The sequence below is a fragment of the Pipra filicauda genome, unplaced genomic scaffold (genome assembly GCF_003945595.2).
Source record: "Pipra filicauda isolate LSUMZ 115617 unplaced genomic scaffold, ASM394559v2 scaffold162_size1660881_pilon, whole genome shotgun sequence".
Lineage (NCBI taxonomy): Eukaryota > Metazoa > Chordata > Aves > Passeriformes > Pipridae > Pipra > Pipra filicauda.
Genome location: NW_024104129.1, coordinates 26,782 through 48,609, shown reverse-complemented (window position 1 = coordinate 48,609; position 21,828 = coordinate 26,782). Strand labels below are relative to the sequence as shown.

At 39.6% G+C, this 21,828-nt stretch overlaps 1 protein-coding gene across 1 annotated transcript in view; it reads left to right on the top strand.

Annotated features, from left to right (window-relative positions):
• TAFA5 (TAFA chemokine like family member 5) overlaps positions 1-21,828 on the top strand; it is a 149,369-nt gene that overhangs the window by 112,494 nt on the left and 15,047 nt on the right. The gene's annotated exons all lie outside the window — the stretch shown is intronic.

The following is a 21,828-nucleotide window of genomic DNA, read 5'->3' as shown; positions in this document are numbered from 1 at the left end:
GTAAGTGAAGGAAAAACAGGTGAAAAATTGAGATGTTCATGAAAGGATATGGTCAAATGGATGTGTATTCGTGATTCCTATGGTAGCTGCATCGTGTCACAAACCAGAGATTAATAGCATCTCTTTAGATATTAATTTCTACTCCAGTGGCACTTGCCCAGCATCAGCTGAAGATCAGGGATAAAATTTTGAGGACTGCTGTAGTTCTGACTAGCTCAGAAGCAAAGAAACGCCAGCCATTGGTATGCAGAGAACAGAGGGGTTAAAAAAAGACTCAAAGGCTGCAAAAACTAGTTGGTGGAAATATATCCATCTGTATTCGTTCCTATATATTCAATATATCATCTATTTTGGTTAGATTCAAAATGGAAAAGGATTTATAATGCCACTTCATGCATATGTGAAAGATGAACTGGGTGAATTTCAACAAAATAAAATGTTAATCTTAGCATCAGGAGAAACATTCCAGCTGAGAGAACCACTGGGCTGGAATAACCACCTCAAGTGACTGGTGACAGACTATTGCCCGAGTAACTCAAAAGTAACAAAAATGAAATCCAGTGGGCATTGGCAAAGGTTTGGTCTGGATAACCTAATAATAGCTATTGTCTGCTCTACTTTTTTTTCCAAGACAGTAGTAGTTTCCAAATTCATTAGTGAAAATGGGCTAATGTCATATCTTGTGCTCCTGCATTTAGATCTGCATTGGCCATGCAAAATTTGGGGGTCTATTGCATGAACAGGAATAAAATAATTACGCAAAAAGCATTTGACACATATGAACATACTAGGGTCTTAGTTATAGGTATGTGAAATACAATCTGAACGTGACTCTTTTCCAGGAATTTTAGCATATTTTTATTTATAAAATATCTTAGTAGTGAAGAATAAATCTTACAAAGTTTGGTAGAATCTTTTCACAAAAATAAATGAGAGTATAGATAATTTTTTAAAATGCTTAGACTTGAGCAAAGGCTGCTACAGAGTTCCAGTTTTAGTAATTCTGTAGAACTCATTGAATTTTTGGTAAAAAGAACAAATGAGCTGTATTTCCAAAAGAGAACACACATACGGAAATTATGCGTTTCATTTTTGCATGGCTTTCCTGTAAGATCTCAGAACTTCTATCTCTTACACATTTGCTTTTGCTCCTTGATCATCAGGAAAATGCATTCCTCACTGCTTTTCCCAGCTGCAAATGTCTTCTGTATCAGAAATGTCTTCCAATGCCATCGCCATCCTTTACCAGCTTTCAGGTGCTGAATGTTGCTCCTTTAGCATTAAACACAACTGGGAAAGCTCCCATGGAGTGGTTCTCCAGCAGGAGCTACTACTAGGATCACAGCCTTTTGCCTCTGTATTGCTGGAGATGGGTGGGGTTGGAGCTCTGGACAAAATCTGGAAACTCACAGTGAGATAGGTCTGTAAATCTGTCATGGCCTAAGCAGCTTAGAAGTTGTTTGAGAGGTCTTATTCCATTAGCTGGGGACGCAAATCTTAATAGACTGAAAGATAAAGGGGAATTGTTATCAGTGAAATTTATTCAGAAAAGTCTTCCAGAGAAGTCTACGCTGGTAACTTGAGATATCTTTAATATTTTATAAGTGTTTATGGAGGTGACAAGTAAAGGAATTGAAGATGGAAATTTTTTAATCACCCTATTTAAAAAGTCCAAAGCTATTTAGAAAACGCAAAACCCAGAGTGAACCATATGTAGTACAGCAAGTGGCGGCGTTGCCAGGTACCACTGTCCTCTCAAATGGGAAGTTTTCTGGAATTCCTTGTTGCTATGAGACTAAATATCTCTGTACAGTGTGAGCACTGAAACAGATTTTGCTCCCACTTACACTAGTGTGTGTGTAGAGCGACTGCCCTGTGGCCAAGGAGCACAGTGCCACATTCTGATACCATGCTTATGGAAGGCCTCCAGATACCAGGAGTATTTGTCTAATTCAGAAGCGCAAAGAAGTAAGACTAGTTTAAAATGGGCAAAGGGCTACCATCTTGCACCTCAAGAGGAGCAAGGAGCAAGCAATTTGGAGATTCTGACCCATTGACAGGGGGTCTTCATATGGTTTTAGTCAAAAAGAAAAATAATGGGTAAAATTTCTCAGAGGATTTCTCTCTAAACTAACCATGTTCAAACTGAAAGATACATATTGCTTATCCTGGGCTGTGTAAACTCTTAAGTTTGACACTTTTAAAATCCACTTATCTGTGGACTTTAAAGCTGCTATGTCGTTGAGGGGGGGGGGGGGGCGGGATGGGAGGAATGAATATGTTTGCTTAAGTATAAAAGTGTGAATTTCCTTCAGCTACTCGACACTTTTTTCTTTCACCCAGAAGACAAATAAACAAAACCCAACTTAAACTGTGCCCAAACATGGCCAATTTCTCACCAAAGTGTACATTTCAGAATGAAAGATTTACAGTGGAATTTCTCTAGTGTAGCTATGACATTGCTTTAACATTGTCTTGCTGTAATCTTCAAATATAGTAAATGCAATATATGGCTTTATAGGGATTTGTGTGAAGTTTAAAATTCAAAAGATGGTTGTTTTTTATGTTTCTCTGTGCTATCTGTGAAAAACCAAAAAGCACAGGGATGAATTTAACAGACATCATCAACAACGAGGGAGATGTTTGCCCAATGAAAATACTGATCTTTTATTAATCTGCCCTCTCAAGCATCTGAAAACCCTCCGGTTTCTTAAAATTAAGAAAATATTTAAGTATTAAAAAGAAAAATCCCCCGTAATAAATGCAGACGTGTAACCAAGGCGCTATGAAAACAAAGCTCTCAGCGCGCAACTATTCCCTTACTCGGTTTAAATCCTCAAAACTGTGGATGTCTATCCCGGAGAAACCGGGGTAGCAAACCGGCCGTCGGTGCGTTATCATCGTTGCCCATGTTGTCCAGTGAATCTACAGCCAGGCTGAGCAGCACCGCAACTTCCAGCTCGTCGCGAGGCTGCACGGCGGGGAGGACCCGCCGCTGTACCGGGCCGGGCCGGGCCGCCAACCCTGTGCCGGCAGCTTCCCGCGGTGCTGCGAACCGCACCTCCTCTGACCCTGCCCGCACCTTCTCTGCTGCACCTCCCCTCCCCGAACTGTGCGCCCGCCGACACCCGCCCCAGCTCCGCTCTGCGCTTCCCCGCGCTCCGCCCCGTGGGGCAGCACCGGCCGCGGTGCAGGGCACGCAGGGGACGCGGAGGTTGCGCGGGGCAGCGGCGGCGTTTGAACGCGGGGGGCGCGGAGCCGCCCCACCTGCGCAGGCCGAGGGTACGGGCACAGCTCGGGTAGCCCCCTCTGTGCGGCCGGCGGCACTTCAATGTGCAGCTGTTACCCCTGCCCCGCACCGCCCCGCCTGCGCGGCACCGGGGCTTGGTGACTGGGTAGCCCCGTCCGTCGGAGCGGGCCCAGGGTGCGGAGCGCCGCGGCGCGTCTGTCCCCGGCCGCGGATACCCCGGTCCTGCAACGGCGGGGCCGAGCGCGCTGCCGCCGCGGAGCGGTCCCGCATCGCAGCACCTCTCCGGCCTTCCCGCCCCCCCCCGCCCGGCTGCTCTACGGAAGCGTGCGGCCGCGGCAGGGTCCTTCCCCTGGAGTGGGAGGGCGGCAGAAAAATCACAGCCTTGTTTTTTTTTTTTTTTTTTTTTTTTTTCCCTTTCTCCCTGATTTATGGCATTCTTTCATTTGCGCTCCTGTTTTCCGCGGGGATGGCTGCAGCGGAGGCATCAACCTGTAGACTGAGCGAGCTCCCGCCGTAGCCGGCGCGGCTGCTCGGCGGGCGCGCTGCGGTGCCACCGCCGGGGCGCGGCGCCGGGATAGGGCCGACCCCGCGGGCGAGCGGCGGGCGAGGGAACGGGGCCGGGCACGGCGCCCGGGGGAGCTCCCGGGGCCGGGCGACCAGGAGCCCCGGCGGGGAAGCTGCGAGCCCGAGGGGAGGCCAGCGATCTGTGCCAGAGCCCCCAAGCGGCGCCGCGTTTGCCGGAGACGGCGGGGTGAACTGACTCCCCTCTCAAACCCCGCACTAGAGAGGATCTCCGAGCCGGGGGAGGAGGAAAGGGGGTGCAACAAATTGCCGCCAGCCGGGAGAAGTTGCAGTAAAGAGAGATCCCTCCCTCCCCCCCCCCCCGCTCCCTCCCCTCTCCGCTCACTCTCTCCTCCCCGAGCCGTGGCAGCAAGCAGCGGAACAGCGGCCCGACGAGCGAGCGGAGCCCGCAGCCCGGCGATGCTGCAGCGGCTCCCGCGGAGCCTCGGCGGGGAGGGCCCGGCCCCTGCGCGCCCCGCGCCGACCGGCGGCGGCGCGCCCTGAGCGGCGGCGGCGGCGGCCCCGCGCCCCCGCGGCGTAGCGGGCGCTGTTGCGCAACCCTGCCCGGCGCTGCCGGCTCCCTGCCCCCGCCGCCGGCTCGGCGCGGCGCGGCTCCCGCGGACACGGAGCGCTGATTCATGGGGCCCCGCGCCGGCCACCTCGGCGAGAGGAGCGCGGCGCTGCCGCTGCCCCCGCGCGGGGTGTGAAGCCCCGGCCCCTCCTCCGCAGCCCCGGGCTCGCCCGCCCTGCTCGGGAGTGTGGTCCCTGCCGGGAGCCACCGCGCCTGGCGCACAGAGGGAAGCGTTGATGCATCGCTGTGGAAATTCATTGTGTGACTTTCTGGGTATTTACTGAGTTTCAGACCGAGATGCAGCTCTTGAAAGCTTTATGGGCACTAGCAGGAGCAGCGATCTGCTGTTTTCTTATATTTGTCATCCACTCACAGTTTCTTAAAGAAGGTAATTATATCTGCATGTCTACATACCCTGTTCTTTAATACTAAGGTCTTTACGAGGTGCCTTAATTATTTTTACCGTTTCCAGTATGTTCTATTTACAGCAGTGCTTCCACGCTATTTTTCCTTTCCGTTAAAGCCTTCTCATTTTCGTTGCTTTAGATAATAGGTAGCTTTAGACTTACATTTTTGGTAAATGTGTGTATATATATATATATATTATATATATATATGAAATCTTTATGATGTTTATATTTGGTGTTTTAGCTGACGTCTCATTTCTTTATGGGACATGTATAGAAAATATTTGTTGCTATCAGATGACCACAGAACAGTAGTCATCATGGGAATATTAATAAACCAAAAAAACCCTTAACAAGTAAACGTCTTATTTTTATACTAAATCAATAGGCATCCTTTCCCTCTTCCTCATTCAGTACGTTTTCAATAGATGGCACTAAAGTTCTATGGAAAGGGCAGGGCAGAGCAAATCCTGGGCATTCAGCATCTTCCTTATTCTCCTTGCTGCCCCGAAACGGGAAAAGGCCTTTGCATGGTTTCAAGGCTCCTGTTTTTTCCACCTTGTGGTCAAAAAATTGTGATGACAATTTACAGGAGAAAATAGTTTGGATTGTGAGGCAGGCTTTCCTCTTTTTTTTTTTTCCTCTACTTGAATTGGGTGGAAAAAAATTATATTTGATTAAGTGGGTAGAGAGATTTTCTTTGGGAGTAACCCTTGTATTGTTCTTTTTTTGTTTTGTTTGTTTTGTTTGTTTGCTTTCCTCAGGAAAGTACTTTTTTTGTTTTTCCCCAGCTGCTAAAATTCCACTGCCTATTTGTAAAGCAAACTGTAGTCTGAGATTTAACTGTGAATACTGAGAAATGTATATATATTTGGTGGTGTATAGGAAAGCCCAGTGCTGTTCTCTAAGCAATGTTAACAAATAGAAAACAATAATATGGGGCTTTTGGTGAACCTCTTTATTCTTTCTTAGCATTGTAGTATAGTTCAGATTAGAGCTGCAGGAAAAAGGAGCCCAGCTCAGCTTGAGTGCTGCCTGTGCAAAGCAGGGAAAAAACTTTTCTTGTGACTGGGACAAAGTTTCACTCAAGGCTGGGCAAAATGACAACCTTGCAACCACTGAAGTATCGGTACTGGTTTTAATTTTGTGTCACTGCAAGAAAAGTGCGAGACTGTACATTTTCACAGTTGGTTTTTTTTAATGGAATTAATAAACACTGATTTGCCTGATTTGATTAATTTAGAAGCATTTTCCAGATAGCTCCAATGCCAAAGATTTTTCCTTTAAGAAACCTACCCATACTCTAATTGCATTGTGTGCAATGCCTCCCACATAGTGACTTATTTAACATTCTTTTAAAATGCTCAGACGAGTGTATTTATATATATCTGTCTAATGACATGGCCTGCTTTGAGGAGATTTTCTAGAATTTCAGGCTGTTTCTTGACAGTATTTGCCATTATGCTGCTTTTTTTTTTTGTTCAGTCTTTCACTGCTTGAGATCTGTGTTTCTGTAAAAAATCCATAAAGGAAAAAGCATTTTATTTCCCTTAAATATTTCTTCTTGGTTTGTAGGAGTAGAAAGCTTGTAAATTATTTTACAAAAACAGAAACGATAGCTGTACATAAAGGGCTTTTAACACATTTTACATTTCTCCAGCAATTAAAGCTATTCTTAACATGGACTGCAGAGAGTAAACTGAAGCTCTTGAGTGCGTTGGATAACTTAATTACATGAGTTTTTTTATATTTGTTTCTGAAATATTTCTGCTTTCTGTAACCCTGAGAACTGTATACTGACTGTAAATACAGATTGCTTGTATTGGGCTAGTTTTCAGACTTTTTTTGATGGGTGCTAATCTCCACAATAGCATTTTGACCCCTTCCATATAATTGCTTCAACAGTGTATTTATTCCTTCCTCCCTGTAGTTCCAATAATGACACTAAATAGTTTAGTGGAGCTGAATGAAAGTCTGCATGGTATAACTGAGCTTTTTCTTTATGAAGAACTTTTAAAATATCCAATAAAAATGATTGATCTAAGCATAATATATTCAAATGCAGGCATATAAGAGAAGGAGAAATAGATGGTGGATTTAAGCTATAAGCAGTAATTTAAACTGTAAGCAGTTTGCAAAATGAGATTTATAGTTTCTTTTTTTTTAATTTTAAAACCTGGTGTTTTATATTACTTTCAATAAGAAAAGAAAGGGAAAAAGTGCGAAGGAAGGACTAGCAAATGATTTAACCATATGCCTACCACATCAGTTTATTAAGTAAATATGTATAGAAAAGAATACATGTGAGATGGCTGTTACCTTACTTTCAGAAGATTTGAAATTGTTTTCTGATGTCAGAGTTAGCCCTTTACATTATAATTATATAAGAAGTTAGGAACTGTATGTCTCATTGCACATGATGTTGTTAGACTGTTGATTTCCTGGCAAAAAGATTAATTTCCCATTGGAACCTAATGAGCTACATGGGCTTGCTGTTTGTAACTCAGCTGTGTGGTCGAATTCCTAAGTTAAATGCTTGGACATTTTAATCTGATTATTTCTTGTGCAGAAGGATAATTTCCTGCAGTCCCAAAGAACATTCAAATAAGCCACCAGTTTGCCTGGCTTGATCAGATTAGCTGATAACACATCTCCTGAGACAATCTGACAGTACAAGTTCATACACAAAGCATCTCTTTTGTATGCAAGACAATTGATTTAAGAAGAATGACATGTAAAATTAATTAAAGTTCCGACTTAATTTATTAATGCATGCTCTTTCCATTTTTGCATGTTTCATAATATTTACTGCTTATTATTTTTCCAGAGGCAGATCTTAACAGAAAACTGACATAATCTTCACTTTGTACAAAATCGTATAATTACCATATGTCTTTTTCTGTGTTCATTTTCCTTTTACTCACTTGGAATTACTGATGTTATCTGTTATGTTACACTCTTATGACCTATTAACACAAGTTACTTTTATAATTTCAGTTGTACTGCATGGCTATAGTGTGTAGAACTTTCATTACATCTAGCTGAAACTTATTACCAGAACCAAGTCCTCCTTCAGTCACATTGCTAAATATAAGATTGTGTGTTGCAAGAGTCAACTGAGAGTTTTTCACACGGTTAATTTCATTTTAGTTCCTATACTGAACTTAGATTTTCCTCTAAGTAGACCTACTGTAATTCTTAAATATTCTTATATACATTTTCGAATTGAGGCAATTTGGTAGTAGCATTACGTTACTGCTGTATAAATGATGTTAAGAAACAATGAATACTTGTTCTGAGATGAGTGGGAAAGAGCTGTTTAAATGTCTATTTTCATGAATATGTTTTTTTCAGGAAGTGAAGAATGGGTGAGACAGGGTGCCATTTTTCCACACTTAGGCTTTTGTGTGGAAATACAGGTCGTCCTGTGGCTAATCCGTTCCCCTATGTCCAATCTGTCCTTCAGTGTTTCTAAAAGATGAATAGAGCTGTGAACCCAGAAAAGGGTATTGTGATACATAATTGCAGTCCCATGCCTGTGTGATCTTCCTGCAAAGCAGTTTAACATACTCTAGTCATCTGCAGTCAGTATGAAGGAGTGTTAAAAATTGCAATATCTAAAACTTTTTGCATACACCATTGAAAATTAAAACTACCTAATTACATTCACTACCCGTGTCTGATTTTAAATAATTTATTTTCTATTATTGTTTAACTCATTTCTTCAAAGAGAACTGAGAAATATTTGAGATGATGTTACACACATAAATTGTGGGAGCTGCTTTGCCCCAGACAAGTACCTCTTTCACCTAGAAGAACATTTTAACTGTTCACACACAGCAGTGATGGGGAAAGGTAAAGGATACAGTTTCTAAATGTCTTTGAATCTCATGGAAAGTAGGGCAGTTAGGGAGTAACTTCAGAAGGGTATGTGCATGTGGCAGCAAGGGTGTGTTAGAGCCCTGGATAAACTTTAAAGCTTTGCTTATCTTCTGCTTTTTCATTAGAAGATGGAAATGTCTTATTTATCAAAGGTGATTTGATATTTTGAATGGTTTATGAGATTGAGTTTGTGTGAGCCTTGTTTGAAGAAGGACTACACAGAAACATGGATTCAGTCTGAAGAATCTTACTTAAGGTGTAGAGAGGATTGGAGTATTTAGATCTCAAACCCATATTCTTAATCTGTTGGGTAGATGTTCAGTAGTAAGCTCTGTAAAATAGGATGATTTTCCGTTGATACACTGCAGTAGTTAAGTAGAGACAAGAGAATTCCAATGTTTCTGTTACAACCAGATGATTATGGCTATAAAATAGAATTTTAGTATCATTTGTGCAGATTTAGTATATACTTATATGTATGAATAAGGTATCTGTTTAGCACTTTTGTCATAATTATCTTTTTTTTTTTTTTTCCTTAGGCAAAGGTTAGCAGTCATTGGTTACACTTGTTGGCAGTTCTGTGTCAATCACATTTAGAGGAATTTGTGTCACATTAGCAAAAAATATTACAGCACTTTCTTTAAAAGAGTGCATTATAACACATAACTTGGTTAAGTTTTATACTTAATGTCTTTTTTCTATCACTTTTTACAGTTCTAAATATTTTAGCCTGCTCTAAAAGTATGGAAAAAGCTTTATGCATATTTTTATGTTTTTAGCATGCACATTTTGATATTGACAATAATAATAATGCACATATTCTATTTAGCTGTGTAACCCCAAACAGCTTTGCTATACCTCTGCCAATGTTTGAAACTATCTACTGACAGTATACCCAAGATGATTTTTTTAAAGAGGTTTATGTTCATATAACCTGATAGCTTGAGGAAATTGGTAAAACTAAAGTTTACCGCAGTGTAAAACATTTTGAGGAAAGGAGTTGTTATCTTCTAAAATGTTTTGAGCCTTTGGCCCTCAAAATTTTCCTAGAAAGCATTTGAATGTAACTTAGTATGACAGATAATATTGACAACCTTTCATTCCTTCCATTTTTCTTTCAGATTTTAAACATTTAAAAATACTTGAAACAATGAAACATAGTTAGAGAGATAATTGCTTTTAAGAATTTAGGGGGAAAAAAAGTGTTCAGCTTTATGTTACAGTTATTTTTTTCAGTTTACCCTCTTATGCTTTATCTGTGTCTCAAAACAGTAAGATACCTTGCATACCAGATGTGCTGCATATGTTACCTATATATATAGTAAAACTGAGTTGAGGACAGTGTGTCCCAGCTGCAAATTTGCCTGCTTTTGAAGGGTTTGTTACTTTTAACTCAGTGTAGTATAGTTTTTTCTCCTGTCTGTCTTCCATACGTTTTTTAGGCGGGTGTTGTGGAGAGGCAGATATGAATGAGTTTATCTATGCAGCAGGATAGAGAGAGGCACAAAATGCAGAAGTGGAAGGTTTCCTCTTCCCATCCAGGAAACAGAATTGACAGTTTAAAAGCCCTAAGCTTGAATAAATGTAACACAGGAAAGAAAATATGTAACCAATCTGGGGGCATTTCTTTGCATTTTTTTTATAGTTTTGTGGCAACTAAATAGAATTAAGAAGACCCAGTTCAGTGGCTGTGTGATAGTGTGACATTGGGACTGCAGAAAAATGAGAGAAGGTCCTGCTTTGAGATAAAATAGCTTTGTATTTGACATGTTTTAATGTTTTCAGTTAATTGTTGGGGGGTTTCCTTTTTTGTTTGTTTTTTTTTCAATAGGGTTAGAGAGGTGTAACAGTGAAAGGAAGCAATGCAGACAAATTTCTCCATCATTTTCTTTTCAGGGAAGCAGGAAAGATGTTCTGTCTGGCATCTGCTGTGCCGGGATATACCAAAAGGGGGAGTCTGATAATTTTTCTACCCACGGAAGTTAGCTTTGGAATAGTCTCTTTGGTTTTGGGTGTTTAGAATGAAAGATGTGTATGTCTTCATGGGGAACTGCACCATAGATGGTATAAACCTCCTACTTTTCCTGACTGAGCAACTGAAAAAAAGCCATTAGTAACAGATTTTCAGTAGCCTTTTTATGATTGCCTGTTTTCATGCCTCAAGAGTACAAATGAATTATTGACCTTTCTCAGAATTTATCAGGACTACCTGTTCTTAAAGGCAGTACTATAGACTGATGTGAGTCACGTCATACAAAAGTGCGTGCTGTTCAGATCTGTTGTTTAATATTTATTTTTCTTGTTTCTTAGCAGGCATACACTATATCAAATATTAAACTGGAAAAACGAGACACACACAACTGAGATTTTTTTGAAACTGAACTAAAAAGGCCACATTGGGAAAAAAAAAGGCATGTATTTAGAAGTCAAGAGTTCAATGTAGTATTGCTAAAAAAAGCCATAAGTTGTTTTGACTAGTCGAAATATAGATAAAATTATTCACTTTACATATATATTTAAAAAAATAAATTATAATCATATAAAGAAAAGACACAACACAATTGTACTAATGATAACAACAGTATTTGTTTTCCGATAGTATTTAGATATCCCAGGTGGAATATAATTGGAATTGGTGGCTCAGCTGAATATTACTGGCCAGCTGGGAGATCTATTCCATCCAGTATCTGGATTATAACAAAGATTTATTTTTCTTAGCAATTATATCCTCTTGCTACTTAAAACCCATAGTGATAGTAGGTTCTGTTTAATAACAAAATCCAATTATTTGCCTAAATGTGCTTTCTAAGCCTGTTCTAGAAATCCAACACAACATAATGAATCTGCCTATTCATTATATTTTACCTTTGGCACCACATCAGTTCACAAGTAAATGCTACTCAGAACAATAGATCTTCCTACTAATTGTTGTTAGTCTTGTGAAAAGCAATGAGTAACATGTTTGGAATATGTCCAAACAGCAAATTAACATATAAATAACCAGAAAAAAATAATGTAATGGATCAATACCTATTAAAATATTTTCTTAGAGCAGATGCTGTACTAATGTGTGTTCGCATGAGCGATGCATTATTTTTGACTGTACAGAGGAAAGTTGAACATTATATTAATTTGTCGGGTGAAAAATTGTATTTGTAATAGACAAGTATAATCTGGATCTCAGCTTCTTTCTAACAGTCACAAAGCAGTATGGTATTCTGAAGTCTAGATATTTAATTGCAGTCACACATAAGGAAAGATTAAGTGGATCCACAGGAGAACAAAGGGAATAGCTAAACCTTTAGAAGATATGACCTAGAAAAGAGAACTAAAGACACTGGAGTTACTGAGTTTAGAGGAGAGCTTACTAGGATGACAAGAGATTTCAGTGGGTAAAAGTCTGCCTTATAAGTAACAAATCATCCTTTCTTTAAGGTGGGAAGATAACAAGAAGCAATGAGTTCAAACTGATTTGAGGGAAATTTAGGCTATGAATTGGGACAGGTTACAGAAAATTCATGCTGTGCTTTAGGGAAGACTTGCCAATGGCAAGAACAGTTAAGCATTGAAATAGATTTTCTTGTGAAGCTGTGAAATAGGAGAGTTTTAATTTTCAGGTTAAAATATTATCTCTTGGAATCAGTATTATTAAGTTGAAGCAGACAGGCAGACTAAGTGACTTCCCGAAGTCCTTTCAAGTCCTATCCTCCCAAATGTGCACTTATCTGAATATTACTTAGAAAAGTGAAAGATATTTAAACTTCTGACTTTAGGGCAGTTTTCTGTTGACTGCTGAACTGAATAGGCTCATGGGAAGCTACCCTAGGATCTGGAAGTATTCAGAGGACAAAAAAAACCCTCAAGAAAACAACCAATGTTTTAAGTATTTTGTTAGATAAATCAGACCTTTTTTTGAGTTGCAGATGTAATTTAAAACAAAAAAAGGAAAAAAGGAACAGAAAATCTCATGATTAATGTAAATAAGATCACACTCTTTTAAGTGCTGTTTGTTACAAGCTCTTTAGGACTTGAAGGTATCCTGAAGCAGGACCTTACTCTGTTCGCTCTTCTTCATGTACAAAGAGCAGTGAAATAGGAATATTAGTATAATTCACTTTCTGGTCTTTCTTACAGATGAGGATTTGGTATTCTTATGGATGAGGATTGTTGATTTCTGCCAGTCTGTTCTTGTTTCCCCAGCACTGGAGGGCTTATCTCCACATGGCCCTGTGGCTACTCTGACTTCTGGTATGGGAAGCACAGAATGAGCCCCACAACAGGGTGAGCTCCAAATGGCTTCACGAGGGTTCTCTGTTAACCTCTACCTGTTTGGTGCTTCATATTCATTGCAGTCTGTCATGGTGTGTACTTTGATGCAATACTATCCAATTTTTGTGACATCTGTATGGTTCTAAATCCAGCAAAAGGAAAATCAGCAAGTTGTGCTGACAGAAAGACTTGTGGGTCAAGATAAGTACAGGGAGAGATCATTCAGTGCTTACAACCACAGACAAAACAGACTTGATTTAGGGAAGAATTAATTTCTTTTATTGCCAATGAAAATCAAAGTAGGATCACAAGAAACAAACCCAAATCTTAAGACACCTTCACCTCATGACTCCCTTCTTCCCAGGTTTCACTTTGCTCCCAGTTTTTTTGCCTTCCCTTCTGAGTGGTGCAGGGGGATGGGGAATGGGTGTTGCAGTCAGTTCATCACACATCGTCTCTATTGCTCCTTCCTCTTCACACTCTTCCCCTGCTTCTGCATGGGGTCCCTCCCATGGGAGACAGTCCTCCACAAACTTCTCCAATGTGGGTCATTCCATGGGCTGCAGTTCTTTCTGAACTGTTCCAGCATGGCCCTGTCCATGGGATCAGTCCTTCAGGAGCAGACTGCTTCAGTGTGGGCTCTTCTCTCCACAGGTCCTGACAGGAGCCTGCTCTGTTGCAGGCTTCCTGTGATGTCATATCCACCTTTGGGTATCCATCTGCTCCAGCGTAGGGTCCTCCAGGGGCTGCAGGTGGATCTCTGCTCCACTGTGAATCCCCATGGACTGCAGGGAGACAGCCATGCAATCTTCCCCATGCTCTTCCAGCATCTAGAGCACCTTCTCCCCCTTCTTCTTCACTGACCTTGGTGTCTTCAGGGCTGGTTTTCTCACATATTCTCACTCCTCTTTTCTTAATGCTGCTGCTTTAGCGTATTTTTTTTTCCCCTTCTTAAATATGTTGTCTCAGAGGTGCTGCCACCATCGCTGATAGACATAGGTTTAGCCAGCGGTGGGTCCATCTTGGAACCAGTTGGCATTGGCTTCATTGGACACAGGGGAAGCTTCCAGCAGCTTCTCATGGAAGACACACTCCTATAGCCCCTCTGTCTCTCCCCATACCTAGCCATGCAAACCCAATATATTCCTAGTCCACACCTTGTGCTTTGAGCAGGTTCTGTGTGGAATTTTTTCATGTCTATGGAACACTTATGCACTACAAAGTTGTTTTATTTAGAGGTGTAGAAGACCTGGGTACTAGTTATTGTTTTGTTGAACAGCACTAACATTTTTTAAAATACAGGAAATAAGAAAGTTTTTAGAAGTTACTGTATTGCAAGTTAAGATTTCTTTACCCCTTTACACCAGTTTTTCAAAAAGCACTTGCATTTTATGTGATTCTGTGGTGACTGATAATTAATCCTGACAATGTTGTTATATGTTATCTTTTGGAATTTGCTACTGTTTTATTGTACTAAATTGCATGGTTTTCTGCATGATTCTTTCAATACAAATTTATGGCTTTAAGGAAGAAGAAAAACCAAACCACTACTCCATTATTCAGAGTTATACATGTTTTGGAGATATGCATTGTGAATCTGGGAATAGAGTTAGCCTCAAGAGAATCAAACAGTTGTTTGAAATGGTCACTGCTTGAGTATCACCTTGCTTAAGGCTATGAACTAATTGAGATTAAACTAAAATGGTTGCGAGATGCTTTCTCTTCCTGTGCATCAGCAGTTCTACTATCTGTTAATACTTTAAAAGTATTATTTAGGCATTAAAAAAATGGATGTACTTTTTTCTTCCCCTTTTATTCTAGCTTTTACCTTTGTTTTTCTAAATACGTGCTGGTAGATGAGGTAAAGAGTCTTCAGTTTCATTTATTGTGAGAAGATCTTGTAACTGTTTTAAGCATTTTTGTATACTTGGCTATAAAACTATATAGATTGTGCCAGATGCTGCCTTATCTTATTTTATAGAATTTTAATGGACGCTGGTGAGTTTTAGAGGCAAGCCTTTAAAGATAAAAATCACTTTGCTGTGTGTTATTTTCTTTGGTAGTATATAGGAGCAGCTCCATTTTACTGAATCTTTTCACCTTTCCATTATTTAAACATTTTAGTAAAACTTTTTGTATTTTAATATTCTAAGAAGTTCTATGTCTTCCCTAAAGACTATTAGAACATTAAATATGTATTTTACCTGTTATTTAGCCAATAGCAACATGATTTTCAAGTGGGCTGAAGACCCAAGAACTCCCATTATCTGCAATTAGAGATTGTATGATAAAACACATGGGTTGAGCATTTTCTTGACCATGTCTACTTACTAATCTCATGCCAAGGCTCAACAGGTTTATTATAATTACTGGTTAATTTATAACCCGACAAATCGCCATTTGTTGCGTTATGTAGACATCACTTGTAGTGTTAAGAAAGGCACTGTAAGTTTGGTCTCTAAATTAGCAGCAGTTTTTCCTTTTTGTTGGACTTTCCTGAGCCTAAAGGCATTTTACAAGCCATGCATGGCTTTTCACTTTTAAGTAAACTGTTTCTGGTAGCAGTCTTAAGAAAGTAATCTGTCAGGTGTGAATGTTGAAGGGAGCAGTACGATTAGAGAAAAAGAGTGTATTATATGAGGTTAGGAATGGTCTAGTTGACAAGGTGGTGTTAGGTCGGAGATTGGACTCAATGATTTCAGAGGTCTTTTCCAACCTAGTTGATTCTGTGAATCTGTAAAATCTTGTCTCAATTAAAACTGATGGTGAAGTTGGTGTTTTCACTGGTGTTTTAGCTGTGTTAGGCAGCATTGAGGTCCTATCTCAGTATACTTTTACCTGGGTTTATTGATTTGGGAAAGCATCCTTTCCTATCTGTAGGATGTGTGAGGTAAATGACTTTGAAAAATAAGTCCTACTGAAACTCTTTTCAAATCAACTGATTAAAGCATGTATTTCACTGGGCAGGTTTTGCTTCACACTACATTTCCTTGTCCCATACTTGGGCACTCCAGCTCCTGGTGACATTGCCTTCTACTGTTAAAATGAGATTATTTTCCTTGTTCCACAGATGCTAAAAATTTTGGCGGTTGTGTAACTTCATACTCAAATGCAGTGAATTATTAGTGTTAGTAGTACGTGATTCTGCTTAATTATGCACTTAGGCCTTACCTAGAGCCAGAGCCATACCCTTGCAGTCACTTAACAAATCTGGAGATGCTTGCTGCTCACAGAAGAAGTGCAAGAAAAAGATTGTTAAATTATGCATGAGCAAGTAGTTAAAATAACAGAAGTTATGAAATATAATTTCTCCTCAGTGTCTCTTCACAGGCTTAATGCTTTTCTTCATCTAGGATTTCCAGATTTCTTCAGTGGTCCTTGTCTACCTCCGACACGCTCCTTCTGCTTTCTGTCTTGCACGCTTTCCCAGGAGAATGCAGCTTCATTCTACATGCACATGGGAAAAAAAGGAGATGGTCAAGGGTGCTGTTATGATTCTGAACATTGGGCTTTTCTTCCCTAGTTTTTAGCTGTCTTAGAAATAAATTCTATGTTAGCTTTGCCTGTGTGCTCATGTAACTGTATGTATAGCCTTGACTATCCCTCTACTCAATATAAAATTCTTCCAGTTTAATTTTTATGTTACAATTTGGCTGGCTGCATGATCTAGTTCACTGGGTATTAGGGTGTTGTGTATTAGCTAATGAATTACCAGTGTTCTGATTTAGTTTTGTTACTATATAGTCTGAAAATTTTCTTTTCTAATACTGGCAGAGAACTAAGATGAACAAGGACTTTGTGCCCTTTTTATAATTACTTCCTCTTTGCTAGATGGGAATTTTTTACTACGTGATTCAGTTGCAAACTTCCAGACAACTGGTCCCTTACGAAGACAGTACAGATCACAGAATCAAAGAATGGTTTGGGTTGGAAAGAACCTTAAAGGTCATCAAACCCCCCTTCCACTAGATCAGGGTGCTTAGATGCCCATGCTGGGGAGACCAAGTCTGTATGTAATTAGGCTCCAATATTTTCACATGCATTTTATTGTATTGTCATGATTTTAAGTTTTCAGTTTTGTGAGCTCCATTATGGTAAAAGCTAAAATGCTTTAGATTTATAATAATTCTTAATATTAAACCCAGTTCATAGAAATTATGTAAGTTTAGTAATTTGTAATATGGTGTAAAATGAATTGAAAGTCTCTATTTGTTACAGGTATTTTAATGAGTAGTTTGAAAATTATTCTCAGTTCACCAAATGATTTGCAAGCCTCCCTTTTTTAGCAGATGAGATGGAAGTCAATTAAAATGAGTAGCTTTTCTCTCATTCTGATGCTATGACTCTCTGACATGATGATGAAGATATCAGATCTATCTCTAGGCTTGTATAATTCCTGTTCACTGTAACAAGAACTGCAGACACCTGTGCATCTTGAGGCAGGCACGTTCCTGAATTCAGTAAATTTGTCCAGTACTAGAGTGGCATATCAAAACAAAATTTTCTTCATATGAAAACAGAACAATCATACTTTGTTTTCCAGATTTTTTTGTTGTCTTTAAGAAAAAGAGAAAAAAACCACAGTAAAATTTCAATGGAGTTAGCAGTAAAAAGAGCAAGAAAAGGACCAAAATGTGCAGCATAAGTTCATTTTCTAATAGTTTATAATTGTACAAGCCAAGCAGACAAACCTTTACCATAGAACTACTCATTTGTCTGATTGCTTTCTCCTGCACTTATTTACATTATGGTTTAAAAGTCAAGGTTAAACAGAAATGTGCTTACAAACTGTGATTTAATCCTGACTTCTTCTCATTGTAACTTCATATTTTATTATTAACTGTAGCCATTTAAAGTAAAAAGAGCTATTCTGAATCCATATATGAGAAAAGATTATGTACAAACACAAAGGAAATACAGAGTTTGTAATGAAGCCTCAATGTTAATTTACATTTTGAAAAAACAAAAAGTTGCCATAGTAACATGTAGGTTGCAAAAATTTTCTAAATCTCATATATTAGACTGAGAAAACAACTTGCATGACATGTTTCTCAAGTTTTCTGAGTAGGAAAGCAAAATTCTGTGATTTGCGGAGTTGGCCTCAAACAGTTCATATTTGTGCAAAACATGATAAAATATATAGGCATTGGTAAATTATGCAAACGAAGTCTTTTCCAATCAACTTTCTAATTATGTTGTTCCTAAGAAAATTACTGTTTCATTTTTTTTTCTAAAACAATCTAAAATGTATAGGTGTTTTTCAGTACAAGAATTTGTTGCAGCTCTGTTGCTGTTCAGCAACTATGCATTTAATATTGATGATTTTTAAACATGCAGTGCAGTATATTCTGTCTGTCCCCATCAATTACTTTTTAATTCTGTTTTATTCACTCACTTTTTTTTTCTGGAACAAACTTACCAATAATATTTTCTGTATGAAATGGAGCTTTGTTGAAGAGACCAAAAGATAGAGTTTAATAGCGAGATCCATTTTTGCTATTTTAAAAGGCTAGTTTTAGTACTGTACATTATGAGGATTGCAAACTCTAGTTCTGAGTGCCACAGGCTGCTCTGATAGCTTTCTAACTTCATGTGCCACACTGAGCAAAATATTTTTATAGAGGAATTTGCAGGGTCAGTTGTTTAACTAGTTAATTTACTGCATATCTCAAGTCTCAGCAAACAGCCAGTTTTTATTTTCAGTGCTATTTATGTATTTTATACTGATCAAGAATTATGTAAGAAATAATGTTTGCACCTGATCGTCTAATGCTTTCTAAGTATCGCTGGACCCAGCTCTACTAATGATGGCCAGTGACCTTTTGACTCATGGGAGGTCTGAGCTATTTAACTTTCTAAGGTGAAGTTTTTGCTGATGTCTGATCCAATTGAGTGTTATAGCTTGGATAATCTTCCATAGTGGTATATTAGATTTAAAAATAGATCTCATTTTTACATATGTTAAATGTAATAACAGCAAGTACTTACAACTAGATAGCACTAAGGTATACTACCATTACCGTTCTTCAGCTGCAGTTCTATTGCTGTCTCCTTTTTTTAAGTAACATTTATTCTTTCCTATAAAATCATAAAAAATAACTCAAAAGCATACAGATCTGAGTACACCTAGACCATTGCTCTGCTTTCAGACCTCTCGTGATGGAGATTTTTCAGCTTTCCCAGATTTTCATGCTGCACTCATCTGCTATGTCTGCATTTACTCTGAGTGGTTGCTGTGGTATCAATCATTTTGTCATGTAGGAAGGCTGGAGCAGACAGCACACACACATACATATAGAGCTCTTTGAAATCATAAAGTACTTAACTCAATTAAATCGTAAAGATAGTACTTTATGTATGATGACTGGGTTGCAGTTACAGAATGTGGTAAATAGCAAATCAAAAAACAATGTTCAGTCCCTGCTGGGGAGGAGGAGGACCTCTGAGCGCACCTAGAATCAGTGCTGAGGTGTGGCATTCCTAACTGAGGAGGCAATGCTAAAATAATCCTTCTGTTATTTGTTGGTCTCTACCCCTGAGGGAGCTGCAACCATTTTTCTATGCCAAATTGTTGACACCTTTTTTTTGCATCTCATGCAAGGGTGTTTTACACGTGTGAAATGCATGTACCTTGATTTTCCTTGTTATGCTGATTCTACTGAACTCCCAAAGCTGTGTTCCTTCAGTTAAAAGTGACTGACTGTGATTTATGTTTATACCCCTGTCTCTGCCATCATCCTGATTTGACATCCTGGAAGACTCCTACTTCCCATCAGTCAGCGCCAAAATGGCTTCTTGTACTGCCCTGAGTCCTTTTCCACTGCTTTTCCAAAATATCCTAGATCAACAAACAACTAGTGATTTTAGAGTTTGACAAAGAATGCTATTTAATGATATTTCAGAGTTTTTGAATGCTGAATGCGTGCATTTTGCTGTTCAGGAATAGCATGCACAAAGCTCTTGACCACCTACTGTTGTTGTTCAAGACTTGTAGTGTGTCTTGTGAGCACAGTTCATAACAGTGCATTTGATATTGTGACTAATGTCTTTCTTGTGTTGCTTTGCTTCACATGGAAAGGTAAATGTGCAAGAGAGAATTTTATTAATTTGTTTTTTTCTTCTTGTAAAAATACATGAGTTCGTCTTCATTCGAGGTAGAGAAGGCGTTTAAAGCAGTATGTCTTGCTCTCCAGTAGTACAATTCCTGACAGTTTTGAAGGAGGTCACTAGCAAATCTCTGTCCAATGGGATAATAAAAAGTCATGTTTTAAATCCAACTTTATGTAAACATTTGGTTCTTGGGAGTATTTAGGACACGCAGTTGCTGCTGCTCACAGTCTTGAATGTTTTTGAAAATCATCCATCTCTAATTGCTGCTTTGTGAAATCTGACTTCATGTTTCTGTTTTCCAAAGTCTTGACAAATTATTTCTTGGCATTATTATGACAGAGATGGTAAGTAAATTTTGTGTTAGAGGGCAAAATCTATGAGCAAATATTTCTTGCGTGTTCTTAACTAACATCCCTCTTCTGCATTTTTGAATGTTAGGGTGCTGCAAGGCCAGCAGCATCCTGGGGTTGGGGTGCGGGGGGCATTGGGGATTCTCGGGAGACCTGGCCAGGCAGGGCCTGGCAGCCAGGGCCTATCCCACCCCAGCCAGGAGCCAGGCAGCTGGGGGCCCAGGGACAGCCCCAGTACTGGGCACCAGCCACCTCCCTGGGAACTGGGACAGGCCAGGCAGGGCCCATGGCCAGACAGGGCAGGACTGTGGGGGCCTCAACTCAGCCCTGCTGTGGCATCACTGGGATGGGGGCTGATGGCCCTGGGGGCTGGAATGAGTTCCTGGACTGCAGGCAGGGTGTGCCAAGCATGGACATTGGTACCTTCAGGGGCCTGATGTATCCGCTTTTGTAGCTGATCCAGTGAGAAAGTCGCTTAAACATGCTATAAACGCAGCAGGAGAATACCAGCATTCATTGACACACTGCATTTTGCATATTATGTGCCAGACATACACTTGTCTTTTTAAAGACCATGCACGTTACTTTATGGATGTGGTAATGGGCCCTAAACATGCTCAACCTGGACTGAATAGAACTTGAGTCCTGTGCTTGGGATGATTGATTTGTTACTGTGCAATGTCAGTACTTTGAGGAAGTAGGATCTGTGCTTCTGAAAATGTCATTTCTTCAGAAGGATAGAAAAGGATACAGGAGAGGAGGGGTAATACTGAATTGAACTGTACTGGACTTTCTTTAAATCATCACTGATGTTATCAGTTAGGTCCTCCTTCTCTAAACTGTGTACAATGAAAGGTTTTCTGTGTTTTAATAGTACCCAAAAGTCATAGAAAGGCATGACGTTGTCTTCTGTGGATCTGACTTTGTGAAGTGTCTTGGATGCAGGATCCACTGCAGGATACTTTTAAACTAGTACTTTTATCTCCTTTCCATTTTCTTTCTTCCAACTGATGCTTCAGACACTGAATATGTAGTTCATCTACAGCAATGGACTGTGTTGCCATGACACAGAGTTTAGGAATCATTGTAGTATCACTTAGAAGTGATAGAATACTTAAAAGTAGTGAAACCATATAGTTTTAAATTTGATTCTTAAATTGTAAAAATTAGAAGCAAACTGTGCATGATTAAATTGTTTTTTCCTCTCTCTATATTGCTTATTGTGATGTTATAAATATGACTTGCATCCCTACAAGTAAAATAATACTTGACTGTATTTGTGATTGTGGTAGAGTAGCTCATATTTCAGATATTGTCATGCTTAAATCAGGTATAAACATATTGATTCATTTAAACTTCAGTAATACAAAGTGGCCTTTGTATTCCTGTATGCAAAAGACAGGCTGCAATGTCAATGACACCCACATT